Source organism: Lathamus discolor, chromosome 1 (assembly GCF_037157495.1).
Source record: "Lathamus discolor isolate bLatDis1 chromosome 1, bLatDis1.hap1, whole genome shotgun sequence".
Classification (NCBI taxonomy): Eukaryota; Metazoa; Chordata; class Aves; order Psittaciformes; family Psittacidae; genus Lathamus; species Lathamus discolor.
In genome coordinates, this window is record NC_088884.1 from 112,082,611 (window position 1) to 112,107,311 (window position 24,701).

The 24,701-nt window shown below is 43.7% G+C and overlaps 1 long non-coding RNA gene across 1 annotated transcript; it reads right to left on the reverse strand.

Annotated features, from left to right (window-relative positions):
* Positions 1–7,665: 7,665 nt before the first annotated feature.
* Positions 7,666–23,335, reverse strand: LOC136020174 (uncharacterized). The gene is made up of 3 exons (XR_010615233.1): positions 22,992–23,335; positions 10,621–10,764; positions 7,666–7,754 (listed from the first exon to the last, which is right to left on the reverse strand). It is a non-coding gene; the product is annotated as an uncharacterized LOC136020174 (long non-coding RNA).
* Positions 23,336–24,701: the final 1,366 nt, after the last annotated feature.

Consider the following 24,701-nt stretch of genomic DNA (forward strand, 5'->3'; position numbering starts at 1 on the left):
TCGCCTGGTTTTCCCACAGCTCTGCTATTAACTGTTGTATTGCTGGGGCACCTTGTCCTGCTGGCAGCATGCAAATCCAGGCTTCTCCTGAGCACGAGTTGATGCTGCACCCCTGGCACTATTCAAGGCCAGGTTGGAAGGGGCTTTGAGCAGCCTGGTCTAGTGTGAGGTGTCCCTGCCCATGGCAGGGGGGGTTGGAACTACACGATCTTAAGGTCCTTTATAACCCAAACCATTCTATAATTCTAGGCAGGATTTGGCTGGCTGGCTCATTTTTACGAGTCCCTGCAGAGGCAGATACCGCTTTGCAGGCAGAGTCCAGTCCCTGCCTTCAGACAGACCTCGTCTACAGAAAGCGAAGTGGAAAGTATTGAAATCTGGGAAAAGTCATGGTGAGCCCCTGCCATAGAGAGGCTCCAGGAGCGGGTAGCTCCAGGAGGAGCTGGTGGCCCTGCTCTTCCAAGGGAGACACTGACCACATTGGATGCCAGCCTGGACAAACCCAGCGGCAGCGCCAATGCCTTCCGGGGATGCAAGGCTCAACAGCTGTAAAAAGCTTACTGCCTCTGGCTTCTGGCAGGGATGTTGGCTTCAAAACAGCAATGTCTGCAAAGATTGTTCACACGCTTCACGAAGCACTGTCCCCCGGTCACAGTTGTGGCACCCAGAGATGCCTATCTCGGCTGGCTGAATGCTGCATCTGTCAGAGCAGTGTTGCTGGCTTGTGTTAATCTTAGGGTTTGAACGGTGACCTCTAGATCCTATAGCAAAACAACACTCCACCCAGCATTTTCTATTGCCATGCTGCAGCGGTGCATTTCATTATTCCTTGCAGAACATTGACTTTATTGAATCTCAGCGCATTTCTTCAATTTATCTCCCAAACAACACATTATACTTTAATCCCATCCTTCTTGTTATTTGCATATCTTCCTTGGTTTGAATGGTACCTAAATAGGAGCTTGCTCTTAAAGGCTCGGATAGATTTGCATGTGTGACTATGCCAAGAGCTGCTAATGAAAATACCAACAAGCATGGGGGAATAAACTTGCCACCTGTGGAGCCTTGTCTGGCAGCCTCATTCAGCCTAATAAAGAATCATTCATGTTTAATTGCTACATTTGATTGTTTAATTACAGTTATTTTACATGCCATCTTGTAGTTTTGTCTTGGCTTTAGACACTATCTGCTACCTTACTCTTTTTGAATAGTGAATTATACTATAATAGAAAATCATTTTAGTCAAAGAATTAGAACTAGGCCTTTTAATTGTAATCAGTATTTTTTTAAAAAAGATGTGCTCACAACACTCTTTCTATTTGATGTTGCTGTATAGATTCAAAACCAGGCTTTTATTCTGTGCAAAAAGAGTTATAATGCTCTTGCAAGGCCACAATATGAGTAGCCTCATCTTCTTACTGAGTTTTATCAAATCAAGTTTACTTTGTTTAAATGCCAATTTGTTTTAAGCACTGCAAGGTTTTTTTGTACAGGCTTAACTTAGCATAAAATTAGCTTATTGCAGGTTCACTTAGCTGGGCAGTGTTCTGACTTCAGATCAATACAAATCTGTCCTAAACTTCAATAAGATGGTGTGCTTGCAAACCTGGCAGCTGTTTGAGTAAACGAATGGAAAGGAAACCAGGAAGACTCCTCTGCTTCTTCAGCTGTGCCTTCTTGGTGCTCCCATCCTGTAAGTAAATGGTGAGGAGGTATTTACCAGCTCAGAGCCCTGGGGCAGCCCGTTGCCTTGGCAGGTGGTGGTTTCTCTCTGTGAGAAGGTCTCCCTGAGCCTAGTTCCTAGGGCAGGTGTTGGTGGCCTCTCTGGGTTAATGACAGACCTGACCTGAGCAGCTTCTCCATGCGTTCCCCAACAGCAGTCTGGCTATGAACTGCCTGTCCCTGCCTTTTACTTACCTTTCAACAGGGGAAATTCTCTTTTAACTAATGTGTTTAAAGACTGAGCAATGAAACACCTCCAGTTCATCAGCGGTCCTTCCTTTCTGTTTCTGTAAACTGTACTGTGTTCACTGCAAAGAAGACCACCATACATCAAGCAATCCTGAGCTCCCTCTTTGATTTCTGAGCAGGGCAAAGGTGTTGCTGCCTTGCTCTGAGCTCCGCTGGTCTGGCTTCTCATCTTGTGTGTTGGAACATGTGGGCACCCTACCTCCAGACTCCCATCCATGGGAGTGTGCTACACTCCATCTTGATAGCATGTGCACATTTGTCCTTTCTGGTTTTTGTATGCATTTGGTCAGTCACCCCTCCTGGGGTGCTGGTCTCTGACAAACTTACATAGAAGCAACTGAAAAGATCACAGAATCATTGAATAGTTTGGGCTGGAAGGGACCTTCAAAGGTCATGTAGTCCAACCCCCCTGCGATGAGCAGGGACACCTTGAACTAGATACTCAGGCCATTCAAGTTCTACCTTTTCTGTCATCTTTTCCTTCAACCTTATGATATTCCCAAGGCTTCATACCAACAACCGCCATCCTCAGGCATTTTCCAGTCCCCTCCTCGTCTTGGACAGTGGTGATCCCCAGCATGGCACCATCTTCTCTGCCACAGATACTTGTAACCACACAGAGCTCCTCCCTTCCCACATCCGAAAATAAAAGACCAGGTAACTGCAAGTACCACACATTCTGTCTGGCTTTGCCTCTGGCTTGCTCACCAGGGAACAGATTTCTCAATGCTTCAACTCCCCCTCTTAGATGAATAAAGAGAAGCTGCTCTTTGTATGCCCAGGCAGCTGCAATGGCGAAGGCTGCACTGATCCTCCTTGGATCAGGCTGCGATGAAACATGGCTGCATGGGGAAATGTGCCCATCGCAGATGGTGCTCTGCCTTTTGACATGCTTTTCTCCCAGTTTTAGGCTTTTCGGTTTTTTAACCTTGGCCATTTCTGTGTTACCAGTATAGGTACAAGAGGATGAAGGTCTCCGTTTTACCTGTGCTTTTGTTCCTGCTTTGCTAATGCCTAAATCTGTCTTTGAGCTGTTTGCCTTGCTGCTCTGCCTATCCAGAAGAGAGGCAACTTTCCCAGACTAGTCTTTAACTACATTGCTTAATAGGAGAAAACTTTAGGACACTAGCAACCAACTGGCGCCCAGAATTTAGAGAGAAAATATGGAAAAGGCATCTACCAAAATGAATAAATAAGGAATAACTTCATGGCATTGCACTGTGTGAGGGTTCTCCATAGAAAAGAAAGTAAAAAAAACCCATAAGTGATCCGAGGAGCTGCAGGCCAGTTTAATGCTAGTTATCTTCCTGCTTGGAGGCCCTAGGGGATTTCCCTCTGGATGCATCTTGAGCGCATTCCCAGGAAATTCTTCCCTTGTTTATACCGCTGCCTTGCATTTCCCGTTCTCACCTCGTACAGCTCAGAAATGACATGCCACCTGAGTGCTTTTTTTCAGGATAATTTCAGCTACTTCTTGCTCAGTTAAGATTTTGTAAAAGATGAGGCTCATGTACTCAAATCAGTTTAAAGTGCTTTGCAGGAATGTGGCAGAGGAATACTAAATCATTATTCAACATTTGACCAGACATGAAAATAATCTGCACTCATAGATAGCTTCTTAAAATGGCCAGTGTAATTACTAATATGCTCTATAAGAAGGTAGGAAACAACTATTTCTGCAGACAAGGAGCATCTTACTGAGACAAAGCTACAGCAAAGCAGGCAATTTTCAGTTCTTTTTCAGCAAGCTTTTTATGTCCTTTCTTGCCTTTGCACTCATAGAAAGCCAATTTTCCATGTCCCTACTACACTCAAAATGGGGCAAGATTTTAAAGATACAGCTCCACTCCATTTGACTGCAGCAGACTAAAAGAAAAATGAAGTTCAGCACTTAACTGATCCCTCTGCAGTATTTCAGGGTAAATTAAAAATCAAAATGTCAAGAGGTTCAATATGTCAGTGGGCCTTTTGACAGAGCAGCCACTTTGAAGCCTGAATGGGAACTGTGCTCTTTTTTAAAACCAAAACCAAATGTGTGCAGCTGCTGCACTGTTCCAAAATTCGGGTCCTTCATCTTTGTATTTCTTTTGTAATAAAATTAGTAAAATATTCCAGCTGCTGTTCTACTTATTCGCAGAGCTGAAAGCCTCCATTTAATAGAACAGCTACCTATTTGTTAGGATGGATAATCTTCATTATCTGCATTAAGGTAAAACCTGGGAGTCTTACAGTCTGCCTTCTTCTACTGAGCAAAACTATATTTACTGCCCGCAACGTCTTTATCTTGCCTGGCCTCCTACAAATCATTTTTTGTTTTGCCATCTCAGTTTGTGTTTGTAAAACAGGAAAGATAATAAATGATAATACTTACCTTCTTCACAAAGATGTGGTGAAGATTAATTAGCTGTTGTTTGTACAAAGATTGGCAATAGTGATCTGCAGGTTTGCAAAACACTCGAGCGATTGCTATCGCTGCCGTGCTTGACAAAGAAGCACAGTCAAGGACAGGAGATGGTGCCACTGCAATCGTTTACCGGACTGATGATATATGTGGCCTTGAAGAAAACTCCCCAAAACCATTTGCATCTGCACCTAAAAGCAGAAGAAAATGCATATCAGGGCACTCGGAAGTTCAGTTTGCAAAGCAGCATGTGCAGGACAGCACCAAGGCAGCCCTGCTCCTTTGTATCTTAGCAAAAGCAGTGTTACCTACTAGTTTTAAGGGGGTGATTTTGCCTCATTGGAGCCTGCAAATGCAATCATGTGCCATTAGCACATGGCAAGAGAGTTTCTGGATATTGTGAAGAGGCTTGCCATGCCACAGGGGCCACAGACACAGAGCTCAGCTGAGCATGGGACTGGTGGTCTGAATGGGAGCCTAAGGCAGAATTTGGTGAAGCTCAGACCTTGCTCTGAACAAAGCTGGGCGCAGCCAACTAGCCCTGAAGGTGCTTCCCGCTGCCCAGCAGGCTGCTCCTCACCTGGCCACTGGCATGGACTTGCACTGGAATCCCCCTCACGGAAGGTGCTCCTTCACCACTTTGGCCGTGGAATCCCTGGGGTCTCCATTACTTACCAGCAGCATTCCCTGTCCCTCCCCCCAAACCCTTTAGTCTGCTGCAAAATGCACACAGGATAAGCAATCCAAATTGCTCATTCAGTAACCTCCTAGATAGTGTTAAACTTCCTCCTCCTGAACTTTGCTATGGACGCAGTGATAGATTCAACCTCTCCCACTCACATACGCTTCCCTCGCCAGTCACTGCATATATGTATTGTGCTAGAGCAAATTGACGCCTTTGGCGCTCAGCCTGCTGCGTTAGTTAGACACTTACAGGCTGTCCAGTCAGCAGGTTAGGCTATTTTCATAGTGAACCATCCACAGTGAAATGTGTTTTTCCCCACAGCTGCCCAATTTGTTCTTGTAGGTGTTTTTGTGCATGGCCAGCTTTCAGCCTGAGCTTGCTGCAGGCAAGGACTGTCTCTGTGTGAAACAAAGGGAGGCTGTGCTGGCCTGAACGCCTTGTCCTCCACTTTCCCCCCGATTCCCTAGAGCTCTCCACAGGATCCAGCTGTTGCTTTTCACCTTCTTCAGCAACTCCTTGCCACCCTGACAGCCACCCCTGCTCTCCTGTGCTGCCACACTGCCTGCGGCAAGGAGACATGGCATGTCCAGACATGATGACAAGCGAGTGGTGAACTGCCCCCGGGCAAAGCGGGGTCTGTGGCTATTGCTGGCAGTGACCAGCAGCCAGTGGTGACTGGGTCTGGGCACTGCAGGTTGCTGACACAGCAGGTGGGACTTTTGTATCTGAAGCTTTGTTCCTGTTGCAGCCAAAGGGGTGCAGGTGATCAGCAGGAGCTGGCTGAGGAGATGCTGATCCTTCCATAACTCATGACTGCTTTTGTCAAATCATCTGATGGCACCTGGATAAGATTCCAGGGGTGATTTTTGTGCTTTGGCAGAGACGGAAACACTCTCCCAAGGACAGGTGAATTTAGCACAGTACATGTGTGAGATCTGGGACACTGATACCACAGTTACCATCTTGACCAGCAGGTACCAGGCCAGATGGCTGGTCTATCCTTGAACAACTGGATATTACAAAGTCCCTTGAATCCCAAGATCCTTGTGCTTCTTTACTTACAGCCCTTACTGCATAGCTATGCATTTGTCCTGGTCCTCTTCAACAGTCCACTTGCTCCTCTGCTCATCTTGTTTCTGCTGCATACATCCCTAGGTACAGACTACAGCCACCTGAATAAAAAATGCAGCCAACACCGACAGTTCATTAACTCCTTTCACAATGTAGCAAAAGCAGCACTGATCAAACTTCCCTGTTCTGTAAAGATACAATTTCTCAGCAATGTTTTTTAACAGGAGAGGTTCAGTTGCTGTGGTGGACACTTATGCCAGTAAAGTCAAAATCTACAGGTTAGACTGCACAAGACCAAAAGTGCATGCCATATGATTTCAAGCTATAGACATCCATTTAGTGGTGTGAGCTTAAAGGAAGGATGTATATGGGGCAATTTACATTGCAAAGTACATACAGGTGACAGTGCAATATGATGGGAGATGTTATTACCAAGATTAGAATTTACTCTTATAGCCCAAATTGGGATTGTATTTGTCTGGGAAATGATGGCACCCTGGAAAAAAATACTAAGCATCTGATAATTTAATATTGACTGTGCCCAGTAAATATCCCTTCAGTTTCCTATTTCCAGCTAAGATTAATTTTCTGATCAAAGAAAATTTGATCAGAACTGCATAGACAGTGCAACAGCAGCGATATTACATGGCTTGAGGATATGTATTGTACCTTTGAATCTGCAGGAAAGCCAGCCAGGAGGGGATGATGATGGCTTGTGGTAGAAGCTCTGCAAGAAATAATAACTACTCTTTGGTTTTGGAAAGGAGTTATTTTTGTGTATTTCTTTCCCACTGTCAATCAGAGAAGCCCTTTTCTCTCTTTGAAAGTACAGTCTTTGTTTTACACCTGCAAAACTCAACATTTTGTTGTTGTTGTTGAACCCTATGCTCATTACAGTTATTGCTATTTTCATTTCTTTAAAGAAGTCCAGAAGCAGAGATGAATGCTACCACAGCATTTGTTTTGGTGTTAGCAGCTATGTTAACAAGATTATTCTTGGTCCTCCCATCTTTCTGCCCTGTCCAGTGTGATAGATACCCCCCTTTTCCTTCGCCTCCTACTTCTATCTGTTCCTGCTAGATCAGCTTTTCTCATCACAGGTGGAGCATCCCACTCAGACAAGCTCTGAATGGTTTCTGGGTAGCCCTTCACCAGCCATTTCACAATATTGCCTTCTTTGCTTTTTTACTACCATCACATTAAATATTCGCTGCTTCACAGTGCTTGTTAACTGGATGGTTTGCTACTAATATCTGGCTCTGAATGGAGACATCTTACTCGGAGTATTCCCAGCACCATTTGCTGCCTTCATTTCCATTTCTAGGAAGGGTTTCACTGATATCTGAGAAGCAGGGGAGGGATCAGGATACGGTTGACACAAATCCCAGAAAACACTTGTCTGTCTTGTGCACTAATTAGCGCAGACTTGGTCAAAAGTGTTCTGAACTTTTATTTATTTATTTTACTCATTTCTATAGCATCTATCACCATGACAGCAATGTGCTTCAATGGCAGGAAATTAAAACACAAAATGCAGGCGGCTAATCAAATGCAGAAGCAAACAGAAGAATTTTGTGCAGAGCCCTTGGTGTCGCTACGGTCTTGCTTTGACAGGCAGTTGAGTTTCTGCAGGGAAAAAAAAAGATGTTTTGTTTGTTTCAAATTCCCTTTTCCCTTGGAAGCGTAAACGTGAAATTACTCTATCTTCCTCTGTTGGGATGTCTTATTTATTTTCCTGCTAGTGGCTGTTCAAGTAGATGATGTTTAATTATTTCCTGGGTTTAATTCATGGCTTGTATGGTTCAGCATGAGGATTATGGTAGGACTGGTGTGGACTGAGGCACATCCTGGTAGTAGCAGCTCCATAGGCAGGATCTGTCTACCATAGCTGCCCAGGCTCCACCAGTGCTCCTCTCTGTGGTGTGCTGTCTCTTATTAGCAGTCTTATTTCACCTGATGCCCTTCACCTTAGACACCAGGCGGTGTGGTGCGATGCTCACCTCCCTGCTCAGCACACAAGGGCCTTTTGGTGGAAAGTGGCTAGCCTATGCTAGGGCATATGTTTATGACTGCATTTACATCTTCGGGTGTGCGGTACAGTTGTGTGATAGGAGAAGTGTTTTGGACTTCAGGTGTTTGGGCAATTCCTATGTTTAAAATTATTGTTTAAAAAGAAAGCTCTTTAAGAAAAATATTTATAAAAAAGTTCTTTACAGAAGTATTGAAATAAGCCATGGGAGAGCCTAGTAAAAGGGTAACAAAACCATTTGGGCCTCTTTTTAACCTTGACAGGGACACTTTGAGCTCTTTACATAAGGTATTGAATACGTCAATCACAGTCTCTACGCTGTTTGCGACTTGAATCAGAAGTCTGCTAACTTCTCTTGAACACTTTCATCAAATCATCATCTTATACTGGAGTCGTCAGATGATTTCTTTTGGGAGCAACAGAATTTTACAAACACCAATCTTTGTATTATTCCCACTGCACCTAAATTAGGTTTTATAATCTTTTGAGTAAACAGTTCAAACAGCTAAGTATACCTACCAAGGAGCATCCTACCAGGATGCTTTCCTAATAAGCTTTCTTTAGTATTGAAAACTGAAATACATTTTTCTTGATTAGTGTTGATAAAATGTCTGCCATGTGAGCAATGAATCACACAAAGCTTGAGTCCCTCCCTGCACCCAGCAAGCCTGTGCAGGTGGGTAGAGTGTTTTCTCTTTGCTCCTGCAAGCTAAGTCCAGATTTCATAGTCATTGAGGCACTTGTCTCATAAATCCACATACTAACATTAGGAGTCCAACTCTTCTCAAAATAATTACATTGCTTCTACTTCAGGTTGTAAACTTGGGTGTGTTGTTAAGAAGTGGTTGTGTTTCACTCTCCAAATGACCAGAATCATTCACATGCAAAGCAACTGGGTCTTCTTGCAGGTGAGAGATGCTTCCCAAATCTGAGATACTCGTTATTTGCCTTTCCGCCCAGGCGCATATAGGATAGAGATATTTACCAGTGGGCATTTTTCATCAGTGAGTTACAATAATGAATACTTTAATCTCTTTTTTACTTCTCTACCCATCTTTTTTAATTGTTTACTTGATATTAATTACTGAAAGCTCTCACTATTTTGCGGAGCCCTTATAACCAAGTAGCATTATTTCTTGCCATAAGGGCGCAGTAAGGTTAAATACCAAAAGCCACTTGATGTGATTTTGGAGAGATTTTGGGCATATGGAGCCACAAAAGCCCCTGAGGCTATCATCAGATCCACTTGGCATCTGTAATCAGGAGGAGCAAGCTGATTGTCTTTGCTTTTCATAACTCTGCCTCTGAGTAGGAACTCTCCAAACTATTTCATCTGATAATGTCTTGGTGAAACTTTCATTTTATGTATGTAGCTAGGCAGTCTCTCCTTGCTTTGAAAACTGATTTTATATTGTGGCATTTTTCTCTCATTTTGCTATATGTTTGTAGGTGCAAGTCTACTGGCTACTAGTTTCTGAAGTAGTGAATGTTAGCACCTGAGTAGTACTCACTATTGGTCAGGTTCAGGCTAAAGCCCATTTAATTATTTTTTTTCTTATCGTTAAATAGGTATAAATTATTCTCTGGGCTGCAGATACCTACAGTTCTCTGCACTTGGAAACAAATCAAAGTTTGTTTTCCATTCATCCTAGGAGAATAACTTTACAAATCCTACAGTCAACTGTATGAACATAATCACGCAGTGCACTTTAAAATTGAAAGTAACCCCCAAAAGGCTTTTGCTGCATAGGGAATGGGTGGAGCTCACAAGTGCTTGCTAAGGGTAATGGACTCTATATTTCAGCTCTGTTCTCTGATCCATAGGGGCAATTCCTCTCAACCTGATCCCAAACTCTGCTGAAAACTGTTGTATTTAAAAGCCCTTGGGAGAGTATTTCATGGAATGGAGATTAGAAAGCAAGAACTGAAAACTGGAAAGTGCTCCATGGTGTCTTTTTAGCAGCTTAGGATTGATTCATTTTAGTATTTGTGTCTGGGCCCTATTCACTGTTGCCTCATAGATCAGTGGCACAATGGAGTCCCAGCTCTTGTTGATGCAGCATAGGGGAACGGGATCCTTTAGCTCCCAGGACTATAAAATGTCTAATAAACTCTGGAGCAAGAGTGCCAGATTTGTGCAGCACTGCCAGCTGCTCTAGCCTTGTTGTCTATTAAGCTATGTTTTAGTTTTATTATTGATGGGGAATGCTGATAGTTGAGCAAATGACGTTGCTTGCAGATTTGAGGTACTTTGATAAAGCATCATTGACATTAGAGTGCTGAAAGAGGCTAACAGTAAAAGAAGACCAGTCAGAAAAGAGCCCTTGATATGTTCAGAGCGAATTTATGATTCACTTCACTTACTTCTCCTTTAGAGACTAGGGGGCCTCCAAAATTACGCCTATGGGATTTATACATGAACACTTGTTGCAGAAGGCAGGGGAAGACTAAAATTGTGCATACCAGAGGAAGAAGAAGACCCAGCTATGGGAGGTCATGGCTCACAGAAGGAGCAAAGCCATTTGGTGGAAATCCAGTTCACCGGAGCTCTCCTAGCACATCCCTGTTCTGCCTCCCCCTTCTCATTTCTCTTCTGCCAGACAGGATCTAGATCAGAAAACAAAAACAATCCTCATTTCACCACCTAATTAAAAACTATTTGCTCACTGTTGCATAAGCCTCTTTCTCCTATGTCGGCACGATTTGTAAAGATGACTTCAGCTGCTGTACCTCCTCTTGCCAGGAGGGAGGGATTCACTGCAGTGAAAAATCAGTTTAAATTCACATGGGCACTGTCAGCCCTCAGTCATGCCAGGAAACTTAGGCTCACTGCAGGAATCTTAGTAGGAAGTTCAAATGCCTTGGTCTCAAATGTTCATCCACTACTGCAGAACCCAAACCAGGGAGTCCCTGAGCATGAGCTTTCTCCAGCACTTTTCTCAGTCTCTTCTCTAACCTTTTACATTACAATTTGTCTCTCCTCTGTCTTTTTCTACCCACTGCTCTGTAGCTCCTTTTATATCTTTGGAATAAATTCCATAATCACTCTGAAAATGGTGCAAAACATGATCTTGCATACAGACATTGTTGCAGTGGGTTGGGGGAACAGTTTCCTACTCTGCTTTGCTTGATCCCTGTGCATTGTCACCAGGGGCATGTTGCAACTCCTGACAGTATTGTATTTATTGCTTTCTTTAATCCTACGGGACACGAGATCAAGCGTACCTTGGGGAAGTTAGGCAACATTTTCAGTCTCTAGTGTCTTTAGTTCAGGCACTTCAAATTCAGTAGCAGGCACTCAAATAGAAGCAAATTAATATGAGCCAGCATCCACAGCTCCCATTTAATCTGCTGACTATTGATGTCTTTGATCAATCTCTAGATATTATATCTTGAAAAGAGAATCCTGTATCCCACAGGCAGGATCAGTTTCTGCATCTTGGACATCTCAGACAAGGGAAAACAAAATCTGTAGCATTAATCCTGACATAAATGCAAAAGAAAATCTTCCCTTGAGTCTTACCCAGGCTAAGGTCTATACGGGTGGTGATTAGAATAGCTATCACCCATGCTTGTATCTTAGCTGTTCTTGGTTTGCAAGTTTGCTGTCACTGCCCAGTGCCTGATGGCTCTTGACACCCTTCCTAATGCATTTCTGATCTCTCAGTCTTCGCCATCAGTAGCTGCAGCACTGGGAAAAACCTGGTAAGTGCGGGCGTGTTACTGCAAGGAACAGAAAGCAAGAAGCTTGTGAGCCAAGAGTTTCTTTTAAAGAATGCAGATCAGAGGTTTTGTGGTAGCCACGTTCTTCAATTATTTAAAATTTGCTAAAATTACTGGGTATTTAAAAATATTCAGGGGAATAATTTCTATGCCCTTCAGTTTTTCCCTTCTCTTTACTGCCACATAGAGTCTCAGCCACTAAAAATCCTAAAGAATTACTGTCATGAAAATGAGGGAGATGGCAATGGCATGTTGGACAAAAATACAACCTGTGCTTGGTGAAGCTGTATGTCCTTATCAGAAGACACTAAGAGGTGGAGGATTCATTACTTTCATCAATACCTTGTTCAGAGCTTTTCACCCTTCATCTTAAAAATGCATTTTTACTGTCTCAGATTTGTTTGTCTCAAGCTTACAGCTATTTGGTCTTTTTCTCTCACACATTAAAGAACTTCATCGTTCCCACTATTTCTAATAGTACATAGTAATCAAGCCACCTCTCAGTCTTCTTTTTGATCCACTAAGCAGATTGTACTTTCTATGTTTCTCACTCTAAAGCACTTTCTTCAGATCTTAAACACTTTCTGAGGCACTTACTGTGGCTTTTCTTTTCTCTGCAGTCACCCATTTTGCTACAACCTTATTAAAAAAGACGAACTTTGGAGCTGAGCGTTGTCAGGAGCTGGCCTCAACTAGACTACATACAAACAAAAAATCCCATGCTTGAATCAGCTTACATTCCCCTCTTGGCAGAGAGGAATTATTCTACCTCTTTTTGGTGTGGCTTTGCCCTGGCAACCTACGTTCTGTTGCTTCTCTATTATGACCTTAAACCTTTTGCCGCTACTGTGGGATTACCCTGCTGCTCATTTCCAGGTCGGGCTTCTACTCCACATCCCTGTCCTTTACACCTGCCTGTAGTAAATGCAATTTGAGTCAGCCTAACCAAATGTTCCACCATCTCCCATGTGATCTACAGTTTCTCTGAGGAACTTTTAGAGAGATGGCTAGCACCTAATGTAGGGTGTGATCTAGTGCCTCCTGACCCAGCTCCACAGCAGACTTATTCTGGGAAGGGACTCTGGGCCATGGGAGATCATAAAATTAATCCCCCAGGCCTGTCTCTTTCACCAGTTACATGAGAAAAAATGATCTCCTTGGCTTTATCAGTAAATTGGGTGCTGTTGGCCTCAGACTTGTGCCAGGCCTGTTGCTACCTGTCACATCTTTATGAGGAGTCTTGGGTGGAAAATTATTTTGATGTCCTGGTTACTTCTGACCTGCAGTGGAATCATTGTATCCTACTCAAAAGTACCTCAGTTCTTCATCCATTTAATGCAATCTTTGCTGATATTGTGGAGTGTTGGGGATTTTTTTAAACACAGTGCTGTACGGTACTAAGCGAAGCATCTGCCAATGGAAGGAAGATTGCTGTATCACCAAATCCATCGTCAAAAAGAGAAATATTTTTTGAGACAGGGTTTCCATTTATAATAATGCTGATTGACATTAATTATAACTTAAAAATCTGTATCAGCACTTCCATTTGGCAGAATAATGATGCCACGAAGCTCCTTCAGCAGTAACAGAAATGTAATGCCTCCACATTAGTCCCCAGCAGTTTCTCTGGTGCTGTCCACAGTGATGCGTGGGTGTTGCTCTGTGACAGAAGGAAGGTACTCCTTCTGAGTACATCACAAGGAAGGTACTCCCTCCCCTTTTAAAATACCTTGATTTTCCAGTCGGGTTTGCATGCTCAGGCTTTAGCTTTGCTGCTCAACTCCACTTTATGAGCATAGCAGAGTGATTTATTAAGGACTTCAAGAGGGAGACACAAGGGTCACAGCCGCATGGCACTCGCAGGGCTGGCAAAGACCCCTCCCCATCTGCTATTTGTAGCTATATGTGGTGGCAGGGCAGTAAAGGCATTCACCCATTAAAATACTTTCAGTGCTCATCCTTATGACTTAAATAAAGGCTTTTGGTTTTCCAGGCAGGGGTTTTAGAGATGTCCATCTCTTCATCTGCTTTCTTTTGTCCTTTGCGTGTTGTTATTGCTTACGTTCTTAAAGCTCCACAAAGTGTAAGCCTGTGGCTTGCAGTGAAGGCATGCTGGTATATGATTTATAGAGGGTCCTACAAATCATGTTGCACAGAGCACAACCCCTTCCCCCACAGCAACAGCCATCATTTCAGAGCAGCACGGTCTTCAAGGGAGCTAAGCTGTCCTTTTCCTGCTGAGATTTAGGAAGCTAAACAGTAAAATGCAGGTAAGAGTGAGAGTAAACATGCCACAATAACAGCCTGGCATTTAAGTTTCAGCAGGGCTTAAGGTAGCCTCAGAGAAGCTCTTGCTTATCATTGGTAATATATTATAACATTAACAGCCATCTGTATATTGGTTTAATGGTTTTACAGATAGATATATATCTAAAACCCCAATATGCAAGAATGTCAGCAAGGAGATAAAATGACTTCAAGGTTTAAAAGGCAAGCAGAACTTCCTGAGAGTTAAAGAAACTGTATAAATCTCCATTATTAATTGTGGTCTCAGCTATACCAATCCGGTCAAACCTCGGAGGGGTTGTAGCAGACCTGAGAGCAGTTTGACGCTGTGACCACTAACCTCAAGACTTTTCAGCCACCCTCAGCACCACCCCAGAAAGATATTACATATGATGCTTCATAGGGCACATGGCAATGCCAACATGTACAACAAATGCTTAAAACCCCTGCAGCCCTCCCAGGCTCCCAAACACGGAGAAGGGATGCTTTTACCCAGCATCCTTCCTAGCAGCTGGTGCAGTTCCCGTACATCAATACTCACCTGGGGACAGGCTATCAGTGTAGAAAGTTTGGGGATTCAACTTGGTCTTGGCTAGCTTTGGCTCACAGTGAATAGAAGAGCTTGTAAAATTGCTTACGGTGCTTTCCTCTTCCTCCTGTTCTCTGCACTGATCAGAGAATCACAGAATAATTCAGACTGGGAGGGACTCAGGGGTCATGTAGGGCAACCCCTGCACAAAGCAGCACCAATTAAATTGGGTCGTGCACATCCTTGCCCAGATGGGGTTACAATATTGCTGAGGATGGAAACCACAGCCTCAGTGGGCTCCTGCTCCAGTGTTTTCACTGCCTGTCTTGTGAAGAAATATTTTGCTAATCTCTAATCCAAATTTCCTGCATACCAACTTGCATCCATTACCTTTTATCCTATCCTATGCACCTCTGGGAAGAGTCCAGTTCAGACTTTTCTTTGCAGCTGCTCCAGGTCAATAAAAGCAGAGCCCCATACTTTGCCAGCTCTGTTGATTTCTGTGGCTCCAAAGAGTTAATGCAATAGAACATCACAGGGAAAACAGATGTAGTGTTTCAAAAGGAAGGATTTACCACACAGTGAAACAACTGAATTAGCAGATTGCAATTTAGTCAAAATATTTTACCAAGGAAGTTGCCAAATAGTAGAAATTATTTTGCTTTGTTTTGTTTTTTACTAAATTAAATGTTCCTGTGGACCTGGGAGGGGAATGTTCATCAGCAAGTTATGCCTTCTAAAAATAACCAAAATATTGCTGGAGCTATAGACTAATGTCTTAGCAAGATACATGATCTCCTTAATGAAAAAGAAAATTCTAGCCACTGTGATACTCCATCTGATGAGGACACTTAGCTGTGATGGGGTGGAATAACGTGCTTTATTATGCCAAAGTGAGCCGCACTGTGAGTGTTGGGGGTATGGTTAATGCAAGCACAGAGAAATTATGGAGTGTCTGTTTTGACTTTCTGATTTCCTCTAATGGACACAGAGCCTTCAGGCCAAGCGCTTGGGGAGTTTTGTGCCATGCCATTTTCTCCAGTTATTACCTACGCATTTCCTCCAAAGTACCTGGTGTCAGCAGCTCATTCACAAACCCGGCATTTACAGCTGGGAATTTAAAGGGCTCGCCTCCCACATCTGGCATCCTTCATTTCTACCCCATTTTCCTTTAATGACACATTAGCCATTTTAATGTGTTAACCAATGTCACCTGCACGGTGCAGAAAATGCAGCAAGATCAACACCTCCCAGGGGGGTTTTGCCTGCAGATTTTATTAGTTCAGTGTTCATCCTCCTACAGTGGCTATTCTTCTCTCATTAAGACCCACCTTAGCTCCCTACTTAGATGCTGCACTGGTGAAGGCAGCACACTGCGCCACTGATGGGGAGATGGGAGGTCAGTGTGGGGCCCCCGCTCCTGCAGTAAAAATGGCTTTCCCAGAGTGAAAGGCTGTTGTAGGGGAGGATGAGGCAAACCCCCGAGGGGAAGCACAGCCACCACATACACTCCACCATGCATTCAATTAGAGGGACCTTGAATAGGGCTTTATAAGAAAGATTTTTTTGTTTCTGGACCGCTGTTGCTGATTTGGGCTTGGTTTTCTTTTGTGTTTGTTCTTTTTTTTGCATTTGGACTGCCTGGGTCAAACACATCTGGGGGAGCAGAGGGACTGTCGGAGGTGAAGTCTTGTGTTCAAGTTAAACACTTGTGTATTTTACATATTGGATAAGAGGATCATTTAACCAAAATACTCAACATACATTCATATACCTATATATAGGTATACATACACACACATAGGGACCCCTTAGTCCCACAGCCTCTTTTCCTGCTGTGACCTCCATTTCTCTCACCTATCTTCCAGTCTCTGCCAGTTTATGTTGAAAAGCCACTGAATCCCCAGGCAGTGTAAAATACTCTACTTCACCGTTTAAATCTCTCTTCCCATCAATCCCTGGACTGTTTGTTTTCCCCAACGCTGCTGAACTGGGCATGTTGTATGGAGCTGAGTTATTGCAATGGTCTGGCTTCAAATTTGTCTTGGTCTTGTCCAGGCTACAAGGAAATGCATGCAAAAATAGTCTCCTAGGAAAACTGACCGGGGAAAATTCAGCTTAAGGAGCAATAAAAGAATTTACTGCTGTCACTCAGAAACCAACAGGAGAATTTACACCTCCCACAGCAAGCTCCCCCTGGGGGCATGTCTGTCCTCAGGAAGGGAAGGAGGGTCCCCCAGTAAGGCCACCTCAGAGGCCAGTAGCTCCCTGCAGCAGGTAGCCATCCTTACCCATCAACCAGGAACTCCCCTTGCCAGGCCCACTTAACCACTTGCAGCATCTCCCCTCGAGGCTTTGCCCTCCAGCTTCAGGAGTAAAGGCAGCAGCAGCTCTTTGCTGTGAGCTGCTGCACCCCAGCCTGTGTGAGGGTCAAAGGAGATTTTATATCCCCAGCAGGCATGGTGGTTCCTCCAACTACCCTTGCCCTGTGCTTCCCACAGCTGCGCCGCTCTGTGTCCTGGGACTTTCTCAGTGTCCCCTCTGTCCTCCGATAATTTTGCAGTTGCTGCCTTTTGTCAGGCAGAGAAGAGGGTTTGCACTCCTCGTTGACCTGCAGGAGGTCTCAGAAGGCTTTTTTTGTCCTCTTTCATCCAGACGCTTCTGCTGTTCCCAAATTCCCAGCCCAAAACTCAAGGGTGAACCAACATTCAGGCCTGTCTGCCTTGTGTTGGCACGGGGTCCGGGCAGGAGGGCGGGCAGCCAGCTCCTGCCAGTTGTGTTCACACTTTCTGGGCTGCAGGGAGGTGTCTCTGCAGGAATTTTTAGGGAAGGGTTTTCCTAAGCAGGGTGCTCCTGAGTGCACAGCTCCAGGAGTGTGCACTGCTCCTTGCGGAGCTGGGCAAAGGCAAAGAGCGGTGCACAGCCCAAACACTTCCTGTTCCCTGTGGCTGGCACATAGGCACCCTGAAGACTTGACAAGTTTGTATACAGGCATCCTTTCCTGGGAGCCGTTTCTCCAGAGTCTTTGTAGCTTTTGTTTTGGGTTTTTTCAGTCTTGAGCTGTTTTTCCTGCTTTACGTCATGCTTTCCATTTTAAAGATGTCAGATGAGCTGTGATAAACTGACAGTATGTGCAGGAGCAGCAAGGAGATGAGGTCCATTTTAATGAGACTAACTCTACTGGGTAGTGAAAACTGTGCCTCAACAAGCCCTAGATCCTGTTTCTCCTTGCAAAGCATCTTAATGGCATAAAAGGATTCTTGCACAATAAGGAAAGGCAATTCCCAAAACAGATTTCTTTCAGTAGCCATTGAAATGTAAAGTTACCACTGAGAATTGTGTGCTCCCCTTTAGGAGGTAAGCATGATCAGAAATCAGTATTCACTTGGCTCCTCAAAACAGCCTGAAATATTTCCGAGTAAACAGTGTGTTTGCTTGGGGTTCACCATTCACCCCGCAGATCCTGCTAGCACCTTACATTTCTTCTGTGGTTGCCTCTAGGAGTCTGAATAACCAACAGCAGAGGGGTGGGGGGGGAGCAAGAGAGAGCATGTGAGGGAAGACTAAGCTGTGGCTGGACTTCAGTAAACGGAACCTTACAAATAGATATGGCCATAAATGCTCGTTATTATTATACATCTGCCATGACTTTGTTACTATCGCTTTTACCACCTCTTGAGAAGGCTGTTGGTACAACCCCTGCCCACTGGCACAGACGTGTAGTCACACGTATGGACAGTGTTACCCAGTGCTGACTCCATTCAACCCACTCCTTCAAGTGGCACAGGCAGAACCTGGATACTTATGATGTGGTGGAGACAATAAAGCAAAGCTCAAAGTGAATGTCCTTTGTCATTTCAGAACAGGACTCGGGTGCCTTTCATCACCTGTGTAGCATCATTATTCCCTATGGATGAAGTCAAGTCAACACAAAAACACTTCAGTGCTCTTACCATCTTATAACTAGCATGTTGGTAGACAACTAAATGCAAAGGCAATTTGGTGTGCATTTCAGGGCTGTATTCATTTTCTGACTCCCCATGGCAATTATTGCTTGTTCTTACCTAAAAGGCAGACTTGAGTAACACACCACATGAAGCTGGTCTCCATAGCTAAGTTATTAGTCTTTCAGGCAGACAGGGCTCATACTTCATGCTGGTTGCTGATACATTCTGGGTGAATTTTGGAGAGGTAATCGTAGTTCAAATAGGGTCAGCTGTACAAGGCCAAGGCTATTGATGCCTATTTTCTGAGGTTTGTTGTGGTCAGGAATGCCTGTGACATCTATTTCAGTTCAAATTCCTGCAGGAACCAGATAGACATCTTCACTTAGGCCTTTACTTAAGGGATTCCTTACCATAGGATAGGAGCCTCAAACTGCAAAATGATGACGTACAGATCTTCAGCAATTAAGTGATACTGGCACCAGCTAAATGCAAAAAGACAGCTAGTCCTGCTCCAAGCTGCAAATAAAAGCTCTGTTTCAATGGTTTATTTTTAACCTAGACACCACCAGCTTAATATGGAGCATCTACAGTGAATAATTTTTATGGAATATATTTTTTAAATCTTGCTTTCCAGGGAGGTACTTTTTCCTAAGCTATTTTTGGACCACAGTACATGAATTCTAACATTTTCTGGGCAACATTGTGAAAAAGTGAAGAGATGAATAGGAGATGTAAAATACTCCAGACTTCATAAGAGTTACCCAGTCTAGTTTTCCTGTTCTCTATTGAAATTTGGATTTACTGATGATTTGTTCAAGCCTGTGGGAAACCTTATTTAGCTATGTATTAAAAACAATTCAAGTGTTCTGATCTTAACTTGCATTTCTGACTACAAATGACTTCGAATGACTTCCGTATTTTTTCAGCTAGGTCTGGAATATCTCTCCAGGGTAACTACGATCTATTTGTGAGTTTGCTCATTGTTTGCTCATTGGTTTTCAAGGTCAGATTTATTTAAATAGGTGTAGGAAAATGCATATAACCAGTCATGAGAGGATATTTTAAAGGCTTGATCAGAACAACTGCAGGGAAGAGGTCAGCATTGACTTGATGGTCATTCCAAGTGTTAATTTTGACTTCAACAACACCTGATATTAAAATGGATTCCCAAATAAGAATTGTAAATGTTGCATTTAAGAAAGGAGAAAATGTGATCTTAGAAAAGAGACGCAGATTTTGCAGCATCTCTGTGAGCATTCAATCTTTACACATCTGATCCATACTTTTAGCAGTGGGACGTGCAAGTGATTTATTCACCTTCAGATCTGTCTAAGGAAGACAACAAAACAATATTAAAATCTCCCATGGCTAGTCAGCTAGTAGATGGTATTTGCTGTGGGAAGAGCAGTAAAGCTGATTTGCAAAGGCTGTAGCTACAGTTACCTTTTCAGATTAAGGTGAATGGAGTAAGGTGACAAAGAAAGCTTTGGTTTCCATCCATCAGGGCTGCAAGCAAACAAAATAAACAGGGCAGATAGGCACACACAATGGCACCAAGATGGGCCAAGGCAGTATCAGCTCAGCACAGAGCAGCTTCATGCATCACCAAAGCAATACTGGGCAAGTGGCAGTGGGATGGATGTGTTCCTGTGGTACTCCAAGCTTGCACTCTTTTCAGATGGCTTAAGTAGATAGCTGTGCCTAGGGCCTTTTCTGCACTGAAGACCCTCTTATTGCTCGTTTAGGGCCCCCAACTGTTGCTAGAAGCAGGTTGGTGGCAAAAAAACCCCAGGCCTTTGGGTACCACAGTTCTCCCCTACAGCCATAAACCAGCAGGGAAATGCCAGAGGCCATATGGAGTACAGCCGGTGGCAGTTACTGCCCAGGCTCCTAAAACCAGCTCTGTAAATAAGTTAACAATATCACAGCAAATATCCGCTTGTGCTTTCTGTGCCTCATTGCGGGGGCATCGCATCTAAGTTTGTGCTGCCTGGTACAATTAGGCACCAGAGACTGCAGTAACACCAGCTATTTGTCACCCCTTCTGAATGAACCGGTGGGGGCCTTGCCTCACTGAGTGGCAGCCTGGACAGGCTCCCTGGCTCTCGCATCCCAGGAGAAGCCTGTGCCAGGTGCCCCCACACTGACAACCAACAAGATATGCACAAAGCGCTAGCAGCATAGAGATTACAAAGATGCATCAAAAAAGCTTCCCTGTCTGTCTCCCTGCACAGTGGACCCAGCAGATCTTTGATAGGTTTGAAGCCCTAAAAGGAGATCTCTGTGTTCTGGAACTGCTTGAGCCTCTACAAAGGAGATGAAAAGGAGAAAAAAAACCATCTGAACAACCCAATCTGGTCTGAACTGCATGCATGCATTATGGAAAAGATGGATTTCTTCTGGTTCCTCCTCCATATCCTCCTCCTCTGTGGTGGCAGCAAGAAGCCTGATACTCCAATTACAGGATATTTGCATTAAACAGAAGAGGGACAGCTAGTCACTGGCAGATGTTTAGGATATGGTATCCAAGACTCCAGCAGAACCCTGGAGGAACAAACTAAAACTACTTTAAATGCCCCAGCTCATCACAACTTTTCCATCTTGACTTAAATTAGCTCCTAGTAGTCAGTGTTACCCTTGGCTTAAATCAGGGTCCAAACGTAGTCACTTCACCAAAGCTGCTGTGAAATGGGACTGGTGTCCCAGGGGCTGGAATGGGCCCCATTGTGTGGGGCTGCTGTTGTGGTGTACTGTAGTGAAGTGCCTTTTTCCCCACCCAGGTTTGCCACTTGGTGCAGCTCATCTCTGAGCCACTCCCCAGCACACAGTCTCAGGCCAGGAGTGCTGTTCACTCTATCCATTTACAAAACCGTGCAGGCAAAATCCATTCAAAGGCTTGTGCAAAAGCATTTGATGTTTGTGGCTCTGAGACCGCTTCGTCCTTTCAAACTTGAGACAAGTTTTTGTCTCTTTTCCCCTCAGATGGAAACAGTAATGCAGGCTAAGGAAAATGTCATTAATAATACAAACTGGGAGACTTTGGGAGAAAATTTTAGTTTTGAAAAGTGACTACTCTGCATGAATATGTCATGCCATCAGAAGTTTATCTGGATTGTCTTGACTTTTCACATATGCATATATTTCTCTTCTGCCACAGCTGGTCCTTTTTCCTTATTTAACTAGGGTATAAGTACATACTTAAATTAGAAGAATTAAATTGAGATTCATCCATTCAAGAGGCATTTTTATAGGGGAAAGATATTTCCCCTCTGATATTGGTTTTCTTTTTTGTCTCTATTTTTAATTTAAAGGTACTTCTCTTATGTTTTATTCACTTGTTTTCATTAGGTAAAGGAATGCCTTGGCATGAAAACCTGTCCTGAATCCACTGCCTGCTTGTCAGATAGATACAAAGGCTTGAAACATGAGAAGAAAAGCAAATGGCTGCAAGGAAAAAAACCCCCGACCAATCAAAACCAAAACTGAAACAATCAAACACCCTCTGAAAACAACCAAACAATCAAAGAACAAAGGAAGGAATTAAACCCAGCACAGGGACATATATCAATACAGTATGAGTGCCATTGCATGCATCGGTAAGACTGACACTCCTCAATGATAAATCTCTACTGCCTTCTAAAAAGGTAGGGCCCTCCTTTTTATTTCTAGGTTGATCCTGACCAGTTTGCTGCAAGTACCTACTGCTTGAATTTCAAGTACTGAGTGCTGGTATCTGCGATTGGTCCCACGCTGTAAATCACATGCTAATGTTTCTCTGTCTTGACTGGATGAGAACAAACATAATAACCAGGAAGAGGCCTTGAAGAAGCCACTGTGGCTTTAAATCTCTCAGGGAGTAGCAGCAGTTTAGGGAGAAGTGGCTGATAAAGCGGATTAGGGAATTCCAGAAAATTTAAAACCTGCTCCTTTCCGGAACACACAGGCTCTGCCAAAGGCATCATTCCTAGGAAAATAAGGCTGCTGTGAAATTTATTGCCAGGGTGCAGAATTTACATTTCAATTTCACAGCCTGGGCTGTGGTCAGATCCCCTCTGCTTGCCTCAACCACTTCTGCGCCGCGTTTGCCTCTCCTCCTGGGCTCTTTGAGGGTGCTGAAGACAATCACAAAGCCCTCTTCCAAAAGTTTAAGGACAGCAAGGCTGGCTCGGGAGGGTTGCAGAGGATGGTTACTTCTGCTTTTCACTATATCGCTGCCCTCATGGCCAAGCAAGAGCTTATATTCTCAACCCTACAGAAATTCAATGCAGTTGAATTTTTTCATTAACTAAATTACACTGAGAGCTTTACCTGAGAATAGATAGGCAGAAGCCAGAGCAGGCAATAATCACCTTTACATTTGCAGGAAAGGACCTGTCATCCTCTTCCAGGTGTCAGCGGGGCTCTGTCGGGTTCCACAGCTAGATACACCCTGATGGCCCAGGCAATGCCAAGCTGGTTCCACCCTGTGGCGAAGGTCAGGGGGACAGTAAGTCCTGAAGATGTTGTTCAAGGAACAGAAGAAGAGAAAGAAGAAAAGGAAGTAGAACATTTTGATGAGACAAATTGGGAAAGACAGGAAAAGAAATAGTGAGAAATGGTAGGCAGAGTGCAATATAATGAGACTGCTGTGGATAACACCATTCTGGACAGTATTTAGTTGAATTCTTCAACAGGGCTATTCCTGTTCCTTTGTCCTTTATGTTACTCACCTTGCCAAAGAGGTCAGCAGCAGGAAGGTTTGCAGAGATTACGATCATTACATGGATATTCATAAACACTCAGTGCCCTGCCAGTCACAGGACAGGAACAGGTTGTATTACCACTGGGCCCGACCAGCATTATCCAAAACCCCTTGAAATTAGCAACGCATTCCTTTGTGGAGGAGTCTAATCCTAACAGTTTCATGACTAGCTGAAATTATGTCTAAATTTCCAAAGAAAAAAACCGAACCAAACTTCCACAGAGGTGTTTTGCAACTGTAAAAGAGGCATAACTTGCATCATCTAAGTACTATGATAAAGTGGTATTAGCGTTTCAGTTGCATTTTCCTTAGAAAGCCAGGAGGGGTTCCGACCCTGGACTAAGGGTCCCTCCTGATGCTTAAATAGGAAGTGCATACAGAAATGGAGTTGACCAGGGTGTCAACACCTTGAGGTAAACAATAGCTTGAGGTGGAAGAGTGAGGAATAAATGTTGCTGCAAGAAAAGCTGCTGAATTTCCTTTTGAGAGACTGATAATCCCACAGGCTTCTGCAGAAGCAGCTTTTGATTATCACTGCTGATGATATTAGGAGACATCTCTGGAGTCTGTCCTTTAAAAAATGTTTCCCTAGTGCTACTTGAAAACATATGGGTTGGGAACTGAAGTGAAAAACTGATGTTTTACTAAGTCTCTTGGCATGATGAAGGCTTAGAAAATGACGCGCCTGATACCGGAGATGCATTTTTCATAGTAAATGAAACTAGACTGCATAAAAATTCAAAATACTAGACTGGTAAATGTAGATGAGAAAAGAAGGTGGATCAAGAAAAAGGGGCTGGTTACAGAACCAAATGAGAAAAGATGGATCAGACCTACAGTTGAGGTGAATTGGAGCAGATCCACTAACTTTAGCAGATCTATTTTGAGTTACATGAACTCACTGAAGATCTAAACATATACCAGCAACTTGTACACAGGTTTGAGTAAACTAAGTCTAAAAGAGCATTTTCAAATGCAGTGACATCCTGATGGCTTTATCAAGTAATAGGATGGGCAAGAAATTTGGAAGGTAACAGTTTTGAGGGGAAAGGAAAAGAGAGTTGGAGCCACCATCAGTGTTTTTTGCCAGCTCCAGTTATCCCATCAGCAATGCCTACTGAACAAGTGGCCTCCTGGCTTAAAACGAGGCACACCTGCATGTGTTTCAGAAAGGAAACAGGAAGGGAAAAAGGGAAGAAAAAGGAAAGAGGAAGGTTGTTCCAGGCTTCTCCAGTCTCATATCTTGGGAAACTGGGCCACAATTGTATTATCTAACACCTGGAGAGAAGTTCATGCCCTCGTTCCAGTGGCTCTTACC